Genomic DNA, 21779 nt, shown 5'->3' with positions numbered 1-21779 from the left:
TACTATGTGCCAACCACTGTTCTAAACGCTGGTGTAGATACAAGGTAATCAGGTTGTCCCAGGTGGGGCTCATAGTCTTAATCCTCATTTTACAAATGAGGAAACTGAGGCAGAGAGAAGTTAAGTGATTTGCCCAGAGTCACAGAGTCTCCCCCATCCTAAAAAAACCCGCTCTTGACCCCACTTCCCCCTCCAGTTATCGTCCTATCTCCCTACTACCCTTCCTTTCCAAAATCTTAGAACGAGTCGTCTACAATCGATGCCTAGAATTCCTTAACTCCCATTCTCTCCTAGACCCCCTCCAATCTGGCTTCCGTCCCCTCCACTCTACCGAGACTGCTCTCTCTAAGGTCACCCATGACCTCCTTCTTGCCAAATCCAATGGCTCCTACTCCATTCTGATCCTCCTTGACCTCTCTGCTGCCTTTGACACTGTCGACCATCCCCTCCTCCTCCATACCTTATCTCACCTTGGCTTCACGGACTCTGTCCTCTCCCGGTTCTCCTCTTACCTCTCTGGCCGATCATTCTCGGTCTCCTACGCTGGAGCCTCCTCCCCCTCCCATCCTTTAACTGTTGGAGTTCCTCAAGGGTCAGTTCTTGGCCCTCTTCTGTTCTCCATTTACACTCACTCCCTCGGTGAACTCATCCGCTCTCACGGCTTTGACTACCATCTCTACGCAGATGACACGCAGATCTACATCTCCGCCCCTGTCCTCTCCCCCTCCCTTCGGGCTCGCATCTCCTCCTGCCTCCGGGACGTCTCCACCTGGATGTCGGCCCGCCACCTAAAACTCAACATGAGCAAGACTGAGCTCCTCATCTTCCCTCCCAAGCCCGGTCCGCTCCCAGACTTCTCCATCACCGTGGATGGCACGACCATCCTTCCCGTCCCGCAGGCCCGCAATCTCGGTGTCATCCTTGACTCGTCCCTCTCGTTCACCCCACACATCCTATCCGTTACCAAGACCTGCCGGTTTCACCTCTACAATATCGCCAAGATCCGCCCTTTCCTCTCCACCCAAACGGCTACCTTACTATTACGGGCTCTCGTTATATCCCGCTAGACTACTGTGTCAGCCTTCTCTCTGACCTCCCTTCCTCCTCTCTCGCCCCGCTCCGGTCTATTCTTCACTCCGCTGCCCGGCTCATCTTCCTGCAGAAACGATCTGGGCATGTCACTCCCCTTCTTAAACAACTCCAGTGGTTGCCTATCGACCTCCGCTCCAAACAAAAACTCCTCACTCTAGGCTTCAAGGCTCTCCATCACCTTGCCCCTTCCTACCTCTCCTCCCTTCTCTCTTTCTACCGCCCACCCCGCACGCTCCGCTCCTCTGCCGCCCACCTCCTCGCCGTCCCTCGGTCTCGCCTATCCCGCCGTCGACCCCCGGGTCACGTCCTCCCGCGGTCCTGGAACGCCCTCCCTCCTCACCTCCGCCAAACTGATTCTCTTTCCCTCTTCAAAACCTTACTTAAAAATCACCTCCTCCAAGAGGCCTTCCCAGACTGAGCTCCTCTTCCCCCTCTACTCCCTCTGCCATCCCCCCTTTACCTCTCCGCAGCTAAAGCCTCATTTTCCCCTTTTCCCTCTGCTCCTCCACCTCTCCCTTCCCATCCCCACAGCACTGTACCCGTCCGCTCAACTGTATATATTTTCGTTACCATATTTATTTTGTTAATGAATTGTACATCGCCTTGATTCTATTTAGTTGCCATTGTTTTTACGAGATGTTCTTCCCCTTGACGCTGTTTAGTGCCATTGTTCTTGTCTGTCCGTCTCCCCCGATTAGACTGTAAGCCCGTCAAACGGCAGGGACTGTCTCTATCTGTTGCCGACTTGTTCATCCCAAGCGCTTAGTACAGTGCTCTGCACATAGTAAGCGCTCAATAAATACTATTGAATGAATGAATGAATGAATGAATGATTGGTGGTGGAGGCGAGATTAGAAACGATGACCTTTGACTCCCAAGCCCACACTCTTTCCACTAAGCCACGCTGCTTCTCCAGATTGAGGGTTTTCAAACTACCCCTCCCCCCCATTCCTTCTGTTCTCCCCCTCTCTGTCCACCAATTAGGGTCAATGGAGAACAGTGCTTGGCACATAGTAAGCGCTTAAGTACCATTATTATTTATTATTATTAAACAAATGCCTGTCACTAGTGGGTCACTAATCGGTCACTGCTAAAGACCGCACATTAAGTTGGGTGGGGAGTAGAATTACTTGCAAGTACAATAGTTCTCAGCCCCGGAATGAGTTCTGGGAAACAGTGGTCCTGGGAAAATGCTTTGATCCCACAACACGGAGTCTTGCTGTCTGCTGGGAGTCATGGGCCACCGCTCATCAGGCTGGGCAGGTTGGCATTCACTTATAATAATAATGATAACTGTGGTATTTGTTAAGCGCTTACTAGGTGCAAAGCATTATACTAAGCATTGGGGTAGATACAAGCTAATGGGGTTGGACACAGTCTATGTCCCACATGGGGCTCGCAGTTTTCATCCCCATTTTACAGATGAGGTATCTGCGACCCAGAAGTTAAGTGGCTTGCCCAAGGTCACAGAGCAGTTAAGTGGCAGAGCCAGGATTAGAACCCAGATCCTTTTGACTCCCAGGCCCAATGCTCTATCCACTAGGCCATGTGGCTTCTCACTTGCAGACTGTAGTTTGACCTCCCCTGCCAGGGCTTTTGGTTCCTGAGAAAAGCAAACCACTGAAGAACCCGACCCATGTCCAGATTCTTCCACCTTTCGGACCCTTATTCTGCTGGCAACTTTTCCCAAAATCAATTGATCGCATTGATTGAATGCTTCACTTAGTACAGTGTTTTGCACACTGTAAGTGCTCAATAAATATGATTGAATGAACTCTGTTCAGAGGACGGTTCTAAGCACTTGGGTGAGTACGACAGAGTGGGGAGACACATTACCTGCCCACAGCGAGTGTAAAACTCAAGATCTCTTAAAATTTCAAGAATTGACCCCACACATCACTCGATGTGATTCGTCATCGTAGCTTAGTTTCATAGGCACAGTCGATAAACCACCCCACTCCAGATTTTTTGAGATTTTGTCCTATCTTAAAATGAAACGCAATACTAGGATGAGCACTGGAATTCTGAGCGGCTGCTCAGTGTTTGGTAGGTGCAGTGTCAGGTGCAGAGTTCTTTGGTTCTTGAAAATAAATTCCTATATGAAGAGGTGTGGTTTGTAATATGAGGATTAGTTCAACCTCTGACCAATCGGTCCTGTGGTTAGGGCTGTCCCTAGGGAAGGGCCAGTCGGGAGGACTTGTTCCAGGCTCCACCCCTTCCCGGCAAGAGAGACTCTGGGATAGGGTGGGGCCTCCCTGGGAAAGCAGCAGGTCTGATCATCTCCATTTTACAGCTAGGTAAGCTGAGGTACCGAGGGACTTGCCCAAGATCACATTGCAGACCAGCAACAGAAGCAGAACTAGGACATGTGGACGAATGATAGTCGCTGATGTTAGACCGTGTTGTCTCCCTGTGAGTCCTGCTATTGCACAAACATCAATCGTGAAGCGTCAGTGTGCAGTGGCGGGGCGCAAAGGAAATCCAAGCTTGCCACTCGCCGCCAGTCTCTAGGGAATTAAATGGAGTGGGGGGAGTGGTTAGGTATTAGCCGATGAGGTTACAAGCGGGATTTCTGTGCTTTAAACCCTGCACCTCCCAAGGGACAGCTCTAGGGTGGCTACCTGTTTTCTACATAAGGAAGTTTGGTTTTGCTATTCATTTCTGTGGAAACCAGGCCCACTTAATCCTGGACTCCAAGTGCAGCCCACACAATGATTCAATGGTTCTTTCTGAAAACAGATTTCTTAAACATGCTGAGCAGCTAATAGTGGTGATGTCAACATTTGGCCTCTTGAAAGAAAGCTCTGTGAAAACTCAGTCTAGACTGTGAGTGGCTGGCTGGAGGGATCATCTTCCTGAAACGATGCTTGGCACCCAATTCTCCACTCCTCAAAAACCTCCAAAGGCAACCCACCTCCATCTACATCAAGCAAAAACACCTCACAATTGGCTTTGAGATTCTCCAATAGCTTTACCCATCAATCAGTGGTATTTGTTGAGCACTTACTCTGTGCAGAGCTCTGTGCTAAGCACAGTTTTCTCCATTTTACACATCTTCTCTCTTCACCTGCTACCTTCCAGTGTGGCCTAGTGGAGAGAGCATAGGCCTGGGAATCAGACGACCGGGTTCTAATCCCAGCTCTGCGAGTTGCCCAGTGTGTGACCCTGGGCAAGTCCCTTACCTTCTCAGGGCCTCAGTTTCCTCATCTGTAAAATGGGGATTCAATATCAGTTCTCCTTCCCCACTAGACTGTGAGCATCCTGTGGGACGGGGATTATGTCCGACCTGATTAATTTATATCTACCCCAGTGCTTAGAACAGTGCTGGAGACATAGGAAGCACTAAATATAATAATAATTCTTTCTTAGCTCATCTTCTAACTGAATCTAGCTCTCAACTTTCCCACCTCCTAACCTTCAGATTGTTCTACCAGACTGGCGCTCCATTCCGTTGCCCCAAATCTGCCAGACCACAGCTGTCCCCCTCCTCAAAACCCTCCTAAAACCCCACCTCCTCCAGCAAGCCTTCTGTCAAACTAACAGCATCCTTAGCTCTTTGCATTTTACTTCTATCCTCAGCACTTGTGTACACATGTACATTTCTTTGTATATTTATTCATTTCCTCAGATAGATTATCCTGGTAGAGTTGTACCACTTCTGGCTTTATCCTTGTTCTTCTTCCAGCTACCATGCTTGGTAAATAACAGCCGGGAAGGTCGGAAGCGGTGCCAGGGCCCATGGCTGGCTCCCACTCACCGGACTGCCGTGCCGGCTCATCGGTAGCCCTTGCCATCATCCTGAGGACTCAGACCTATCCTGCCTGGCAACATCGTGGTGGGAAAGTCAGCTGCAGCAGCAGATTGAGCCTCCACAAAATGTAGAACAAGGGGTAGGCTGTGGTAGCTGCTGTGAAGCAACTGTTATCTGCCACCTCCCGTCTGCACCATCAAGGGTACCCGTTGTGGACATGCTCTGTGCAAACAGCTGCAGCTGAGCACCCTCAAGGTCCCACCCACAACCAGCTACAAATGGTTACTAATTTTCATCTATCTTCCTCATTAAGGATAGGATCTGTGTCTTGTTCCTGTAGTGCTCTCCCAACCACTTAGTACAGTGCTACACACTCAATAGGCACTCAAATACCAACAGTTTATTAAAATATAAAAATAAAATGGCACATACATTTCCCAGATTTCTCTTCTCTCTAGTTGCTCATCTGTATTTAGCCTTTTTCCCCATTAGATGTTAGCCATTCCTGGCTCCTGAGAACCCGCTTTTCAGCCATCTCAGCAGGCCCATGACATCCCAACTTGAGGGAAGTTTCTGGAGGGCTCCTCTGACCTCAAGCTCTCCCTTGACTCATTTTACTCAGAATTTGGACTTCAGGCCAAACATGCTCAGTTCATGCCATGTTTTGCCCTATTTTATTAATAATAATAATGATGATGGTATTTGTTAAGCGCTTACTATGTGCCAAGCACTGTTTTAAGCACTGGGGTAGATACAAGGTAATCAGGCTGTCCCACGTGGGGCTCACAGTCTTAATCCCCATTTTACAAATGAGGTAACTGAGGCACAGAGAAGTTAAGTGACTTGTTCAAAGTCACACAGCTGATAAGTGGTGGAGCTGGGATTAGAACCCATGACCTCTCACTTCCAAGTCTGTGCTTTTTCCACTAAGCCACTCTGCTTCTCTAAAAAAAATAATAATTATGGTATTTGTTAAGCATTCACTATGTGCCAGGCACTGCATATAGCAAATACAAGCAAATTGGGTTGGACACAGTCCTGACCCACATGGGGCTCACAGTCTTGATCCCCATCTTACAGATGAGGTAACTGAGGCCCAGAAGTTAAGTGACTTGCCCAAGTTCACACAGCAGATAAGTGGCGGAGCTGGGATTAGAACCTTCTAATCCCTTCTGACTCCCAGGCCCATGCTCTATCCACTATGCCATGCTGCTTCTGTTTTTGCTATTGTTTTTTCCTGTTTCTATTTTGCTGGCTTCCACATAGAATTTCTGTCAGAAAATTCTCTTTTAGGTCTACAATGAATAAAAGTGGAACTGTGTACCCGGGTATTATGACCTCGGGAAGCAAATGCTTGTACTAGCCTGCACTCCTGTAAGAATTTGAGATTGCTGTTGCTTGCTTCCTTTCTATACCACTTCCCGGTTCTGATTCCCCTTGTCCAGGGTCACCCCCTGCCTCCTCCCACCCCTCCCCCCACTCATTTTCAAAATCAGGACATTCACAAACATTTTCAAATTGCTAAAGTCATCCATTGGCATATAGCAAAAGCCTAATAATAGTAACCCCTAATTACCTTCTAAATACCCCCTTGGCTGGAAGGAATCACTGTCTTCAGGGTTTATTTTTCAGCAGATCTAAAGGAAGGCCCTTTTAGACCTACAAAGTGCCAGATACTGAGACACACCTGCAGTAATTCAAGGGATTACAGAGCTCTAGCCTTGAATTACAGACTGTGGAACAGTCCCAGAAGCCAACAGGAGACAGGAACCAATTATTCTTATTAAGTTTTTACAGTGTGCCAAACACTGTATTAAGCGCTGAGGTAGATTACAAATTAATCAGGTTGGACCACAGTCCCCATCCCACATGGGGATCACATGGGGGCAAGGCCCCAAGCAGGTAACCTAGACTGTGGGGGGTGGGGAGGAGGAAGCGTGGAGGGAGAAGGAGGAAGGGAGAGAGATTGTGTGCACCATCTGGTATCCTGCATTACCTCCTCTGGGGGAGGAGGTGGTGGTTGGCTATAAAATATCAGGTAGAACTACATTTGAATTTTGCAGTACAGAGTCAAAGGCCTGGAATACAGAGGCCTGAAACCATTCATATAGAAGGATGTGCCAGATTACTCACTTAACCCCAGATCCACCACTTGTCCGCTCTGTGACCTTGGGCAAGTCACTTTACTTCTCCGTGCCTCAGGTCCCTCATCTGTAAAATGGGGATTCAATACCTGTTCTCCCTCCTACTTAGCCTGTGAGCCCCATGTGGGACCTGATAACCTTGTATCTACCCCACCACTTAGTACAGTACTACATGCCAAGTATTTTTATTTTTTGGTTTTATTTCTGTGGTTCTCAGAGCAGTGGGTGTGTTCATATGATAATAATTATGGTACTCCTTTAAACACTAAATTTAGTGGGTCTGTTGCTACAATAAAGAAACTTCAGGTGTTCCAACCTCTTGGGGGGGCAGGGCGGGGAAGTCACATCAGGTAATTCCTCTAGAGTCAAGGAATTAAAACAATGCTGGCAAAGGCAATGCTGAAACACAGGACATCATAAATTTAGCCCAACTGCTGCTCCAAAAATAACTCTGAATAGCAAGTTTCCATATAACAAGTTTCTAGATATGTAGATGGTGGTAAATTATTAACATGGAATGCAGATTTTTTTTAAAAAAAAAAAGACGATATTTTGTGTAATAATCCTGCTTCCTTTGGACTAGGTAAAAAAAAGCCTTTTTGTTGTAAGCAAAGCATTCCTGAGGCTGGTTAAGTTACTAATACTAGTAGTATTTATTAAGTGCTTAGTGTGTGCAGAGCACTAAGTGCTGGGAGAGAAGGCACAGGTGAGATTTAGACATGGCCCCTGCCCTTTCAGGGGCTCACAGTCTAAGAGTATAAGTGGGGAGATGGGACTAGGGACAGACATCTGGAGTTCAGTCTAGTCCCCTTCTATTCTCTATCTACACCCACTCCCTTGGAGAACTCATTCGCTCCCTTGGCTTCAACTACCATCTCTATATAGATGGATACCCAAATCTACATCTCCAGCACTGATTTCTCTCCAATCTCGCATCTCTTCCTGCCTTCAAGACATCTCTACTTGGATGTCCTCCCATCACCTCAAACTTAACATGTCCAAAACACAGCTCTTTATCTTCCCACCCAAACCCTGTCCTCCCCATGACTTTCCCATCACTGTAGATGGTTCACCAGCCTTCCTGTCTCACAAGCCCATAACCTTGGTGTTATCCTTGACTCCTCTCTCTCATTCAAACCACATACTCAAACCGCACCAAATCCTGTTGGTTCGACCTTCACGACATTGCTAAAATCCACCCTTTCCTCTCCATCCAAACTGCACCACTTATTACAATCATTCATGCTATCTCGCCAGGATTACTACATCAGCCTCCTTGCTGACCTCCCAGCCTCCTGTCACTCTGCCCTCCAGTCTATACTTCACTCTGCTGTCCGGATCATTTTTCTACAAAAATGTTCAGGACCTGTCACACCCCCCACCTCAACAAACTCATGTGGTTGCCCATCCACCTCTGTATCAAACAAAAACTTCTCTCCATTGGCTTTAAAGCACTCTATCACCTTGCCCCCTCCTGTCTCACCTCACTTCTCTCCTTCTATAACCCAGCCCACACACTTCGCTCTTCCAGTGCTAACCTTCTCACTGTGCCTCCATCTTGTCTATCTCACTGCCGATCCCTAGCCCAAGTCCTGCCTCTGTCCTGAAACGCCCTCCCCTCCTCAAATCTGGTGGAAAATTATTCTCCCCCCCGTTTCAAAGCCTTACTGATGGAACATCTCCTCCAAGAGGCTCTTCCAGACTAAGCCCCACTTCTCCTCATCTCCCACTCCCTTTGGTGTCACCCTGACTTGCTCCACTTGGTCTTCCTCCTCCCAGCCCTAGAGCACTTATGTACATATCTGTTATTTTATTTATTTGTATTGATGTCTGTGTCCACCCCGTCAAAACTGTAAACTCGTTGTGGGCAGGGAATGTCAATGTTTATTGTTGTATTGTACTTTCCCAAGTATTTAGTGCTTGTGTATATATCTATGATTCCATTTATGTATTTTGATGGTATTGATGCCTGATATTTGTTTTGTTTTGCTGTCTCCCCCTTTTAGACTGTGAGCCCATTGTTGGGCAGGGATTGTCTCTGTTACCGAATTGTACATTCCAAGCGCTTAGAACAGTGCTCTGCACACAGTAAGGGCTCAATATATACGATTGAATGAATGAATGAATGAATGGAGTGCTCTGCACTCGATAAGCACTCAGTAAATACAAGTGAATAAGTGAAAATACATAATATGAAAATAAAATCAGTAGGGCCCTGTGACTAGAGGAGTAGAATTTCAGACTTCTTGGACTCAAAATTCAAAACACAGAAGGGTGAGGAAGTTAGTACACGAAGTCCAGGAATGCTATACAAACAGAACAATAAATGGAAGGAAGGCATTTGATATAAGCAGTTGGTTTCAACAGAGAAAAACTGCCAAAATGTCACACTATTTTAATAGGCTGTTAGACCATGAGAGTAACTCAATATGTCAAAAACACAAAGTAGCTCCATTGTAGGCCACAAGAAAAATTCAGTGAAATCAATCTTACCAAGGTCTTTATATCTTCACCACCAATTTTCATGAAAGAGTTGGATTCCATGAAGGAAAGTGGGGCTGGGGCAGGCACTGGAGCAAAAAATTGCACAATTAGAAGTACTACAAGCACATGAAATCTGAGAGAGCCACACAAATCCACAGAAAGCCTCTGGCAGACAGCAAGGCACAGTTCACCAAGACCCAAGGGCAGCTAGTCCAATTTCTATATTCAGTTTAGGCTTCCTGTGGGTTTAGGGCCAATCCACAACATATGCAATGATTTGCTGACCTTCCTCACCATCCGTATACCCCGATGATATGGCCAGTTACAGTGTCAATATTATCTCCCCAATCCCTTCCCTACCCCACCCTGTTCCCTGTGCCTTTCCACCCACCATTCCCCCAATTCACTGACCCCACCCGGGCTCTCCCGGGCCCCCTTCCACTCTCCTGTACTTTCTTCCCTACTTTTTAACTTTAATCAAAGCTTCAAGCTATTGCCAGGGGCTCATAAACCACCTCTAACTCCCTGTAGTCCTGCCTTCCTGTCCCAGCCAAAGCCACTGTAATGAGGACTGGATGGATCCACACTGACCCCCAACCCCCTCCCCTACCAAACTAAAACCTATCCCTGCTTTGGCCTGAGAGGCAGCAACCACCTTAAAGCAGCTGTCACTATGGTTAAGTGACAGCATATAATTAAGGGCTGGGTCCCACCATGCAGTGAAATCCAGTGCAGGCCTAGCAAGTCTTGATTTGCCATTTGCTAATTGAAAGGACCAGTGATTATCAATCACTATATTGTGAAGCAATGAGGCCTAGTGGATAGAGCACAGGAGATAGAAGAACCAGGGTTCCAATCCTGACTCAGCCACTTGTCTGTTGTGTGACTTCGGGCAAGTTGCTTAACTTCTCTGGGCCTCAATTGCCTCATCTGTAAAATGGCGATTAATACTATGATCCCCAAGTGGGACATGGACTGTGTCCAACCTGATTAGCCTGTATTGACCCCTGCACTTAGTAGAGTGCCTAGTACATAGTAAGCACTTACAAAACACCATTAAAAAAAGAGGGTTTAAATTGGGGATGTCCTCTTGGAGATTTGACCTTAGACGTGACCTCAAACTTAACATGTCTGAAACAGAACTCACCTTCCCATCCAAACCCCATCTTCCCCCTGACTTTCCCATCACTGTAGATAGCACCGCCATCCTCTTTGTTTCACCATCTCACCAGCCTGTAAGCTTGGCATTATCCTCAACTGATCTCTCCCAATCAACCCACATATTCAATCTGTCACCAAATCCTGTTAGTTCTACCTCCACAACATGGCTAAAACCCACCCTTTGCTCTCCATACAAGCTCCTACTATGCCAATCCAACCATTTATCCTATCCTGCCTTGCTATTACATCAACCTGACCTCCCTGCTTCCTACCTCTCTCCACCCCAGCCCGTAATTCACCCTGCTGTCCCATTCATTTTTCTAAAAAAAATTCAGTCCACATCCCCCCACACCTCAAAAGCCTCCAATGGTTGCCCATCAACCTTCGCATCCAACAGAAACTCCTTACCATGGACTCAAAACACCTTGGCCCCTCCTATCTTACCTTGCTGATTTCCTACTACAACCCAGTCTGCTCATTTCACTCCTCTAATATCTACCTACTCACCATATTTGGATCTCATTTAACACTCTCTACTGACCCCTTGCCCATGTCCTCCCTCTGGCCTGGAATACCGTCCCCCCCTTCACATATGCCAGACCACCACTCTCCCCACCTTCAAAGTCTTATTCAAATCACAGGACTGTGTTCCACCTGATTGGCATCTATCTACCCCAGTGCTTGGCAGAGTGCCCGACTAGTAAGCGCTTAACAACTACCATAAAAAACGGAGGTGGACAGCCTCAAAACCAAGTGTTGCTGGATGAGGAGTGAGATGGGTTACCACTGGAGGATTTTTGAGGAGTGGAGAGATGTGAGCCAAGCAACATTTCTTGAATATGATCCAAGTAGCAGTCTGGACTATAGACTGATAGGGAGAGAGGCTGGAGGCAGGGAGACCAGTAAGGAGGCTGATTCAGTAAACTGTGATATGACAAGAGCTTGGACCAGGGCAGTGGGCAATTTTGGTGGAGGGGAAGGGGCGGATCCATCCAGGAAATATTCTGGAGGAAAAATTGGCAAGATTGAGCATTTGATTGAAGGACAGAACTGAAAGATAGGGAGGAATTGAGGTACTAGGCTTCTAGCACAGGGAGATTTTTTTTCTTAATTGTACTTGTGAAGCACTTACTATGTGTGAAGCACACTAGGGTATATGCAAGACAATCAAGTTAGACACAGTCCCTTTAAGCGCTTAGTACAGTGCTCTGCACACAGTAAGCACTCGATAAATACGACTGAATGAATCTCATGTAGTGCTCACAGTTTAAATCAGAGGAAGGAGGATTTAATTTAGATTTAATCCCTATTTTACAGATGAGGTAACAGGCACAGAGAAGTTATGTGACTTGCCCAAGATCACACCGCAGACATGAACAAGATGGTGCCTGAAACTGATCCACCCCAGTTCTGGGCCCCTCACCCCCTAGCTTCCGCCCCACCACCATCACCTTCTCCTGGTCCTAAAACTTCTACTGGTCACGCCTCCCCATGAATACTGGATCCAGGCTGCAGCGGTGGCAACAGTCACAACCGAGACAACCTGCTTGTCATCTTCTTCCACCTGGACCCTTCCAGACTCTGCATCAGCTCTTCTCCCCCATCCCCACCCCCAACCCCCCCAACACCTTATCTAACCCTACTCCCCCCAGCTACACACTACTGGTCGAACTAGCACTTCCCCCCTTCAAAGCCCTACTGAAAGCTCAACTCTTCCTGGAGGCCTTCCCAGAATAAGCCCCCCTTTTCCTTGGCTCCTCCTCCCCTCCCCATCACCTGGACTCACTCCCTTTGCTCTAATCCCTCCCCACAGCACTTGTGTATATACGTACATATTTATTATTCTATTTATTTTAATGATGTGCATATATCTATAATTCTATTTATTCATATTGATGCTATTGATGCCTGTTTACTTGTTTTGATGTCTGTCTCCCCCTCCTTCTAGACTGTGAGCCTATTGTTGGGCAGGGATTGTTTCTATTTGTTACCGAACTGTACTTTCCAAGTGCTTAGTATATTGCTTTGCACACAGTAAGTGCTAAATAAATACGATTGAATGAATTGAATGAATGAATGAATGAATGAATGAATGAATGAATGAACTGCTAGGCTCATTTATAGGCCTGAGGTTTTGAGAAAAATCAATTAATAAATAACATTTATTGAGCACTTACTGTGAGCAGAGCACTGTACTATGCACTTGGGAGAGTACAATGAGACAGAGTTGGCAGACACATTCCCTGCCCAGAAGGAGTTTACAATCTAGAGGGGGAGACAGACAATTAAAACAAAAGTGCTATGGGGCTGAGGGTGGGGTGAATATCAAATGCTTAAAGGGTAGAGATTCGAGTGCGTAGGCAAAGTAGGGAAAGACTCTCGGCTTCACAATTTTAGGTTTGAACAATTTTACAAATTTAATAGTCTGACTTCCTTCAATAAAAACGTGCATTTGCAGTTGTCAATAGAGTTCGTGTTTCCCTTTTTTAGCTTCTCATCCTGGCTATAAAGGCAATTGAATCTGGACCACTGCATTTGCATAATTGCCCCACTTTTTTGCATAATTTTTGCAACCCTAAAGACAATCGAAGGGCTATTATACAGTGAATTAAGTCTAGCAATAAGAGGTGCAAGAGAAAAGAAGAGAAGAAAAGAGGAGGAAATGAGGAGAGACTGAAGAGGAAGATAAGAAGGCACTTGAAACTCTATCTCTTACTTCTATGGAACTTCCCGAAATTTTACATATAATAGGCACTCAAATTACAATAACCACCCCCACCTTTCTTTATATAAATGAATATATCTATATAGCAGTTCTTCCTTTTTGAAGACTGCACCACTTCTGGTGAAATTTACAAGAGTGGCTGAAAAGACCAATGAGGAATCCGCGGGCCCTGCCACATTATTCACACAAAAAAGTTGTCCCTTGTTGTGTTATATCTAATGTTTGCAGCTCCTCTTTCTGCTTTCTCTTTTGCCTCCTTGTCTCTCATTTCTTACAAAGCTTGTACTAAATATGTCACCCTTCTCTTGATGGCTGGGTCTGAATCTGGCTCCAAAGAGGATCCCTCAGAACCAGAACCAAGCAATGATCCCAGGGTTGACCCTTAGAAAGCAACTTACTTGGCCCTATTAATCACTTATTTCCTTCTTTGGCTAGGAGGCCTCTCACACCTCATTTAGAGCCAAAGAAACAAGCCCAAAAACAACCCCCCAAAAGAACCACAAAGTCTAAGTAAGCTCCTTGTGGGCAGGGAACAAGTCTATCAACTCTGTTTTATTGTATTCTCCCAAGAGCTTAGTACAGTGCTCAACACACAGTGGTCGCTCAATAAATACCACTGATTGACTGATAGGAATCACTTACGCATTCTGCTACTCTGGATGTGAGTCTGGATTCTCATCCTATCCCAGAGGCTGCCTATCTTGACAAACCTGTCCTGATCCTAACTCCTTTAAGCACCACTGTCACTGCTCACAAAAATAATCTTTTATTTCCTCCTCCAGAATAGGAGGAAGGAAGAAGAGTGGCAATCAGGCAGTGGGGGCAATTAATTGTTACATGTGAATTCAGTAATTATCTAGGAAAAATCCATGGGTTTTCGGGCCAATTTTCATGCCATGAACTCCTCTACCACTGCATTCAGTGCTAGAAGCAAGGCTAATAGAATGATAGGAAAATTAGATTCCTTCTTGGTGCTCACCCTTGATTCAGTGCCTGACCTCAGAGAAGCTCATTTAATCTCTCTGACTTTAAAATGAGAGAGAAAACTTTCTGCCCAACATAAGTTGTATTTTGAGAAAGGTAGTAGGGTTTTAAAATGATGGTAATTAAAAGTCACACCCTATAATTATCACCATTAAAACAAGGTTATATTATCACCACTAATTGAGGATAAAAAGGCCTGTTCTAGGCACTAAGTGGAGGATCTATAGTATATAGGGAAGGTACAGGTCCCCCTCTTCCCCCCTCCGTCCCCACCTTTGTGAGACAGGCTGACAAGCACAAGCCCACATATATACATTGTATATATGACTACATATATACAATATGTATATATTGACTACACATATAGTCAATTCTTCTATGTGTTTTCATTACATGTCATGGGTAAAGTGCCATGAGGGAATTTGGGGTCCTTTTTCCTACAACACACTTGTCTCTGGATAGACCACGATGTGGTGTCAGAAGAGATGGTCATGGCAAGAATACTGGAGGCAAGAGAGTTTTCTGTAACCTAGGGTAGCCTCAGCCTGACTTGTGGGCCGAGGCAAGAGTCCACAAGTGTCACCCCCACGTTTCACATGACACGAGCGTGTGCCGTGCTGTCCACAGAGCACGATGTGATGACATGTGGTGCTTGCCTGTGATGTTATCACATTATACCATCTGCGTGGCAAAGCGGGGATGATTGCCTAGACAGGCCAGCCTTGGACTGCAGAGCCCCCTCAGTTCTGTGGCACCCATTCAAAAGTTCACATGGGCTACTCACTCCAGTCCTGGGCCTCGTAGGCTCTATACCAACCTTCCACTTTCCCGGCCAGGGGCACTGTTCCCCAGACCCATAATAGCACCTCAGCCTCCCCATGTTGCCCGGCCGAATCTTCCTGGCTCTTGCTCCCTTCAGCCAGTGCCCGAAGCCCGGCTGGAAATGGGCTGCAGTCTCTCTCCCACGCCTGTCCAGAGCCATCCATCTGTGCACTGGGGGTCGGGGTGAGGCTCTCGGCCTCGCTGGCTCTAAACTATGCTATGCAGAGGGTAGTTGAACTAAAAACTAAGCACAGTTTGCTCCATCTTATATGTAATCTTCTTCATCTCATCACCTGCTCCTTTCCAGCTCACTTTCCAGCATGGTCTAGCGGAAAAAGCCTAGGCCTGGGAGTCAGAGGAGCTGGGTTCTAATCCCGGCTCTGCCACTCGCCTGCTGTGTGACACTGGGCAAGTCAATTCACTTCTCTAAGCCTGTTTCCACATCTGTAAAATGAGAATCCTGGTCTTTCCTCCTCTTTAGACTATGAGCCCCATGTAGGACAGAGACTGTGTCCAACCTGATTAACTTGTATACATTCCAGCCCTGCAGCATTATACCCCCTGACTTGGGGAGGAGGGCTGAAGGCACAGAAACTGGCACTCAATCCTGCAACAGTTAAATGACCAAATAAACAACCCTTGGTAGAGATGTTTTTATTTTTGTTTTTGGTTGCCGGGGGAGAGGAGTGGAGAGACACTGGGGAAACGAAAGATAGTTCCCACACAATCTATGAGCGTGTGCACGTGCAAGTGGCCATCTTGAGAAGCTCTGGTCCAGGCCCCATCTTACCTCGATTACTGTCTGAAGCTGGACCTGTCTGTACCCCTGGGATTCTTCGGGGACAAGACACCCACTTTCTAGGATTGACTGTACTTAGTCATGTATGGTTTTTGGTACTTTCATCCAAGTTGCTGTTATTGGCTAGCAGGGAATGGAAGGCCAAATAAGGAACATGTCAAAGAGACGAGGAAAAGAAGTGGCAAAAAGTAAGGAAAAAATAAAGGATGAGGACGTGTCAGGGACGAATAACTTCAGTCAAGCCAGGGAAGACTTTTCTGATCAGTGCTCTAAAGGATGGAGTTTGGTGCCTGAAGAGAGAGAACCTCTTAAGAAGCAAAATATGCTGAAAGTTTCCAGTCTTTTTTGTTTTAAAGACAGTCTCAAGATAATACCCAAAGAACATCCCTTCTAGATTCATTACACACCCCCCACCCATATAACCTCCATTCATTCGGAGCTGGCATCTAACACACACCTCCACTCACACACCCATAAAAATACTCACCTTAGTTGAACGGTCTTTCTGGTAGAGCTGAGAGCAGCCAAAGCAGCAACAGTGGATGACAAAAGAAAACAGTTTCCATATGCCAACACCAAGGTACTCTCATCAAGGTATCACTTGCCCCTGTGACTGCTGCTGCTTCTTGCTAGACCCCCAGAGATCCTCACTGTTAACCGTAACACCTGGACACTCTTAATAGAGCCTGGAAGTACTTCTAGGTGGTTGTGGACCCTGTTGACCACCTCTGTTCTATAAATACAGTTGTCCTTCATGCTCAAAGATGATGCCACAGAGTGAAATTCACCTACGGGGCATGAGGCTGAAAAAGCCGACATGGGATCCGTCCATGGTTCCATCGCACTGTGCTCACACAGAGAATGTCCCTTGTGCTGCTCTCATTATTCTCTGCAACACCTGGAGCTCTTTAGGCTTTTGCCTCCTTGTCTCACAATCTTAAAAAAGCTTCTGCTCAAAGACAGCCATACCTTTCTGGATAGCAGTATGCCATGTTCGTCTATTCTTGGCAAGTGACTCCCAGTTTTCAGCTGCCACGCAGCTTCAGACAATGGAAATGTTTCTTCTGCCGTCCTTGCTTTCCATTTCCCCACTTTCAGCTCATCATCCAGCAGCTGTTTGAGTGTCCTATTATCTCTCTTCTCCACGCATCCCTCATCCAGGCAAGTCATTTTGGGGTGAGCATAATCCTAAGGAGGCAAACTTCATTCTGGGCCTTAGTCATCTCTTATCCTAGCCTTAAGTATAGCCCGATGAGATCGTGATGAAACTTTTCCGAGTCAGAAGTGTCAGCTGTGGGGAGTCCTGGCCTCGCAGCTCTGTAAACCTTCAGTTTGGTCTGGAGCTTAATATGCTGCCATCACATTCCCTATAGCTGACTCCCAGAAGATGTGCTGGCTTCCTTGGTTTGATATTGTAGTTCTTTGCTTATCAGTGCATCAATAGTCAGTGTGCTACCTAAGTCACATAATTATGACAGTGTTTAGCTCTGGGATATCGATAGTGATTTTTGGTTGCGTGCATGGCTTCTCTGGGGCAGGGTGATACATTACCTTGGTTTTCTTTAGACTTCTCATCAGTCCGCACTGTCCAGTTCATTCGGTGAAACGCTTGCAATCATTGGCACGTCTTCTTGGGTGTGAGCCACAGTCATCTACACACAGCAATTCTTGAATGACTGCCTCTAGAACTTTCGATGCAGCTTAGAATCTTGCAGAGTTTCCTAAAGGAGCAGTAGCATATTCTAAACCTTGCATCCAGGTCTGTGACTCTATAGACTACATCCTCTATGCATCCCTTCTTCACTCTTTTGGCACTGGGAATGGATCAGATAGGGCACCCTCTGACCCTGCCAGTCTTTAAGCAGGGAATCCCCTCCAATGTTTGAAGATCTCAGCAGATCCAAGGGCTCTGCTATATTTCGTGTGGTAACTTCCTCGGTAGTAGGGACAGTGCTGCATCTTTGTACATTGGAAGGTTTTCTATGTTTTGAAGAGCTTCATCTTTAGTAGTTGAATACTAGAAGGTGTGTACAGAGAACATTAAAATGTCATAGTTTCAAGATTCCCTCCTTGTGCACGATGAGGCTAGAGCCAGCTTCACTCTTTAGGAGCTATAATGGCATATATGGGGCCATATGATGTCTAACAATGAGGCATGGTGTTCTGTCTTTGGATACCGTACACCACATCTAAGCAGGCATTGTTAGAAGAGACAGAATTTAAAAAAACTTGGTGCAGATAAGGTGCAGGATTAAAAGATTGTGACTGCAGGTTAAAAACAGGCTCAATAAAACTAACGAAAGGAAGGAAATGGGCAGTAAGAAATCTGTCATGCCAAAGGATGTTGATGTGATAAGAACATTCATTAGAGAAAGTGTGTCATATTCTAATTTTCAACAAGATCACTGACTTTGGTTTGTATTTGATTTTTAAAGGAGGCTTTAGTTCCTCCACACACTTTTAAGTGGGACCTGATGGGACAAGGGGATCTATTTTTAATGGATTTTGAAGCTGAGGAATGATTTATTACTCATTTTTCCCCTAAATCAATTAATGGCATTAATTGAGCACTTACTGTGTGCAGAGCACTGGACTCAGCACTTGGGAAAATACAATACAAGTTGGTAGACGTGATCCCTGTCTACACGGAGTTTACAGTCTACCAATCAAAAAAAGTCCATTCCCATTCAGAGAATCTTAACAGAAACAGTTACCAATTGTTTAAGAGAAAAATAATAATGATAACTGTGTTTTTTGTTAAGCGCTTACTATGTGCTAAGAACTGCAATAAATACAAGATAATCAGGTCCCACATGAGGCTCACAGTCTAAGAGAGAGAATGGGTATTGAATCCCTATTTTGTAGATGAGAAAACTCAGGCACAGAAGTTAAGTAGCTTGCCCAAGGTGTCACAGTATTTACATGGCAGAGTAGGGATTAGAACTCAGGTCCTCTGACTTCCAAGCCCATGCTCTTTCCACTAGGCCATACTGCTTCTCATCTTTCCTCTCCTCTGCTTCCCTGGGGCCATTCTTCAGTTCACAGCCCAGTCATTTTCTTTAATATTCAAAACTAACTGGGAAGTTAGATAGTCTTTGAAGAAACCAAAAATGCAATGAGTGAAAACAATGTAAACAGCAGGGACAATTTTGCCCAGATTTGGGATGCATTCAAAACTGCCTGGGAATTGTTTACTTTGAAAAGATTTTTTTTTAAAATTCCTCTTTTTTATCCTATTAATTTGAACCCTAATAGACCGAGATGCAAGCAAAATTTGCTCCAAAATGCTGGCTAGCACTATTTTTTCTATCAATTGGAAAATGAGTATTTGAATGAATGACCCTCTTTTCCTTTTCTTCAACTCCCTTCTGCATTGCCCTGATGCAGACACAAGCCTGCTTGAATTTCCCCCACCTTTAGACTATTAACCCCAATGTGGGACAGAGACTGACGATCTTGTATCTACCCAGGAGCTTAGTTACAATGCTTGGCATATAGTAAACGCCTAAGCACCATAATTCTTCATCTTTTTGTTATTTTTACCAAACTTGGCATGCTATATGATTGAAGCAACTGCTTGCACAGCATTAGAACAGGTGTTGACAACAGTGCCAATTTTCCACACACGTGGTCAACCCTCATGTTAAAGAAAAACTGGGTGAGGGTGCTGTTTGGAAATCACCACACTGCTCACTTAGCTTGTGGTCTATTTCTGTTGCTAGTTCCCCCCCCCCCCCTTGCATCTCTATAGTTGTTTCTCTCGGTGTATCTAATAATGATGGTATTTAAGTGCTTACTATGTGTGAAGCACTGTTCTAAGCATTGGGGTAGATTCAAGTTAAACAAGTTGGATAGTCTCCCCCTTCTTGTGGGCAGGGAACATGTCTACCATTCTGTTATATTGTACTCTCCCAAGCGCTTAGTAAAGTGCTGCTTAGAGAAGCAGCGTGGCTCAATGGAAAGAGCCAGGGCTTGGGAGTCAGAGGTCATGGGTTCAAATCCCGGCTCGGCCACTTGCCGGCTGCGTGACTGTGGGCAAGTCACTTAACTTCTCTGTGCCTCAGTTATCTCATCTGTAAAATGGGGATTAACTGTGAGCCTCACGTGGGATCCTCCTTGACCTCTCTGCTGCCTTTGACACTGTCGACCATCCCCTCCTCCTCCATACCTTATCTCACCTTGGCTTCACGGACTCTGTCCTCTCCTGGTTCTCCTCTTACCTCTCTGGCCGATCATTCTCGGTCTCCTTCGCTGGAGCCTCCTCCCCCTCCCATCCTTTAACTGTTGGAGTTCCTCAAGGGTCAGTTCTTGGCCCTCTTCTGTTCTCCATTTACACTCACTCCCTCGGTGAACTCATCCGCTCTCATGGCTTTGACTACCATCTCTACGCAGATGACACGCAGATCTACATTTCCGCCCCTGTCCTCTCCCCCTCCCTTCAGGCTCGCATCTCCTCCTGCCTCCGGGACGTCTCCACCTGGATGTCGGCCCGCCACCTAAAACTCAACATGAGCAAGACTGAGCTCCTCATCTTCCCTCCCAAACCCGGTCCTCTCCCAGACTTCTCTATCACCGTGGATGGCACGACCATCCTTCCCGTCTCTCGGGCCCGCAATCTCGGTGTCATCCTTGACTCGTCCCTCTCGTTCACTCCACACATCCTATCCGTTACCGAGACCTGCCGGTTTCACCTCTACAATATCGCCAAGATCCGCCCTTTCCTCTCCACCCAAACGGCTACCTTACTATTACGGGCTCTCGTTATATCCCGGCTAGACTACTGTGTCAGCCTTCTCTCTGACCTCCCTTCCTCCTCTCTCGCCCCGCTCCGGTCTATTCTTCACTCCGCTGCCCGGCTCATCTTCCTGCAGAAACGATCTGGGCATGTCACTCCCCTTCTTAAACAACTCCAGTGGTTGCCTATCGACCTCCGCTCCAAACAAAAACTCCTCACTCTAGGCTTCAAGGCTCTCCATCACCTTGCCCCTTCCTACCTCTCCTCCCTTCTCTCTTTCTACCGCCCACCCCGCACGCTCCGCTCCTCTGCCGCCCACCTCCTCGCCGTCCCTCGGTCTCGCCTATCCCGCCGTCGACCCCTGGGTCACGTCCTCCCGCGGTCCTGGAACGCCCTCCCTCCTCACCTCCGCCAAACTGATTCTCTTTCCCTCTTCAAAACCCTACTTAAAAATCACCTCCTCCAAGAGGCGTTCCCAGACTGAGCTCCTCTTCCCCCCTACTCCCTCTGCCATCCCCCTTTACCTCTCCGCAGCTAAACCCTCTTTTTCCCCTTTTCCCTCTGCTCCTCCACCTCTCCCTTCCCATCCCCACAGCACTGTACTCGTCCGCTCAACTGTATATATTTTCGTTACCCTATTTATTTTGTTAATGAATTGTACATCGCCTTGATTCTATTTAGTTGCCATCGGTTTTTACGAGATGTTCTTCCCCTTGACTCTATTTATTGCCATTGTTCTCGTCTGTCCGTCTCCCCCGATTAGACTGTAAGCCCGTCAAACGGCAGGGACTGTCTCTATCTGTTGCCGACTTGTTCATCCCAAGCGCTTAGTACAGTGCTCTGCACATAGTAAGCGCTCAATAAATACTATTGAATGAATGAATGAATGACAACCTGATACCCTGTATCTACCCCAGCGCTTAGAACAGTGCTCTGCACATAGTAAGCACTTAACAAATACCAACATTATTATTATTAAAGTGCTCTCTGCACAGTAAGTATTCAATAAATTGATTGACTGACTGAACACAGTCCCTGTCCCAGTGGGTCTCAATCTAAGCAGGAGGGAGGATAGGTACTGA

General features: G+C 46.4%; 1 protein-coding gene across 6 annotated transcripts in view; it reads right to left on the bottom strand.

Annotated features, from left to right (window-relative positions):
• The window catches only part of GCNT1 (glucosaminyl (N-acetyl) transferase 1), a 53672-nt gene that overhangs the window by 5409 nt on the left and 26484 nt on the right, over positions 1-21779 (bottom strand). Inside the window, exons 2-4 of one of the 6 annotated variants that reach the window (XM_029054568.2) lie at positions 17514-17683; positions 16450-17418; positions 9481-9557 (exon numbers count right to left, since the gene is read on the bottom strand). The exons of 1 other annotated variant lie outside the window; for it this stretch is intronic. The gene's annotated coding sequence lies outside the window, so the exon portion shown is untranslated. 4 more of the 6 variants (XM_039910712.1, XM_039910714.1, XM_029054569.2 and 1 more) reach the window with 4 other exon arrangements.

Source organism: Ornithorhynchus anatinus, chromosome X5, assembly GCF_004115215.2.
Source record: "Ornithorhynchus anatinus isolate Pmale09 chromosome X5, mOrnAna1.pri.v4, whole genome shotgun sequence".
NCBI lineage: Eukaryota > Metazoa > Chordata > Mammalia > Monotremata > Ornithorhynchidae > Ornithorhynchus > Ornithorhynchus anatinus.
Note: the sequence above shows the minus strand (reverse complement) of the source record. Positions and strands in the feature narration are given on the sequence as shown.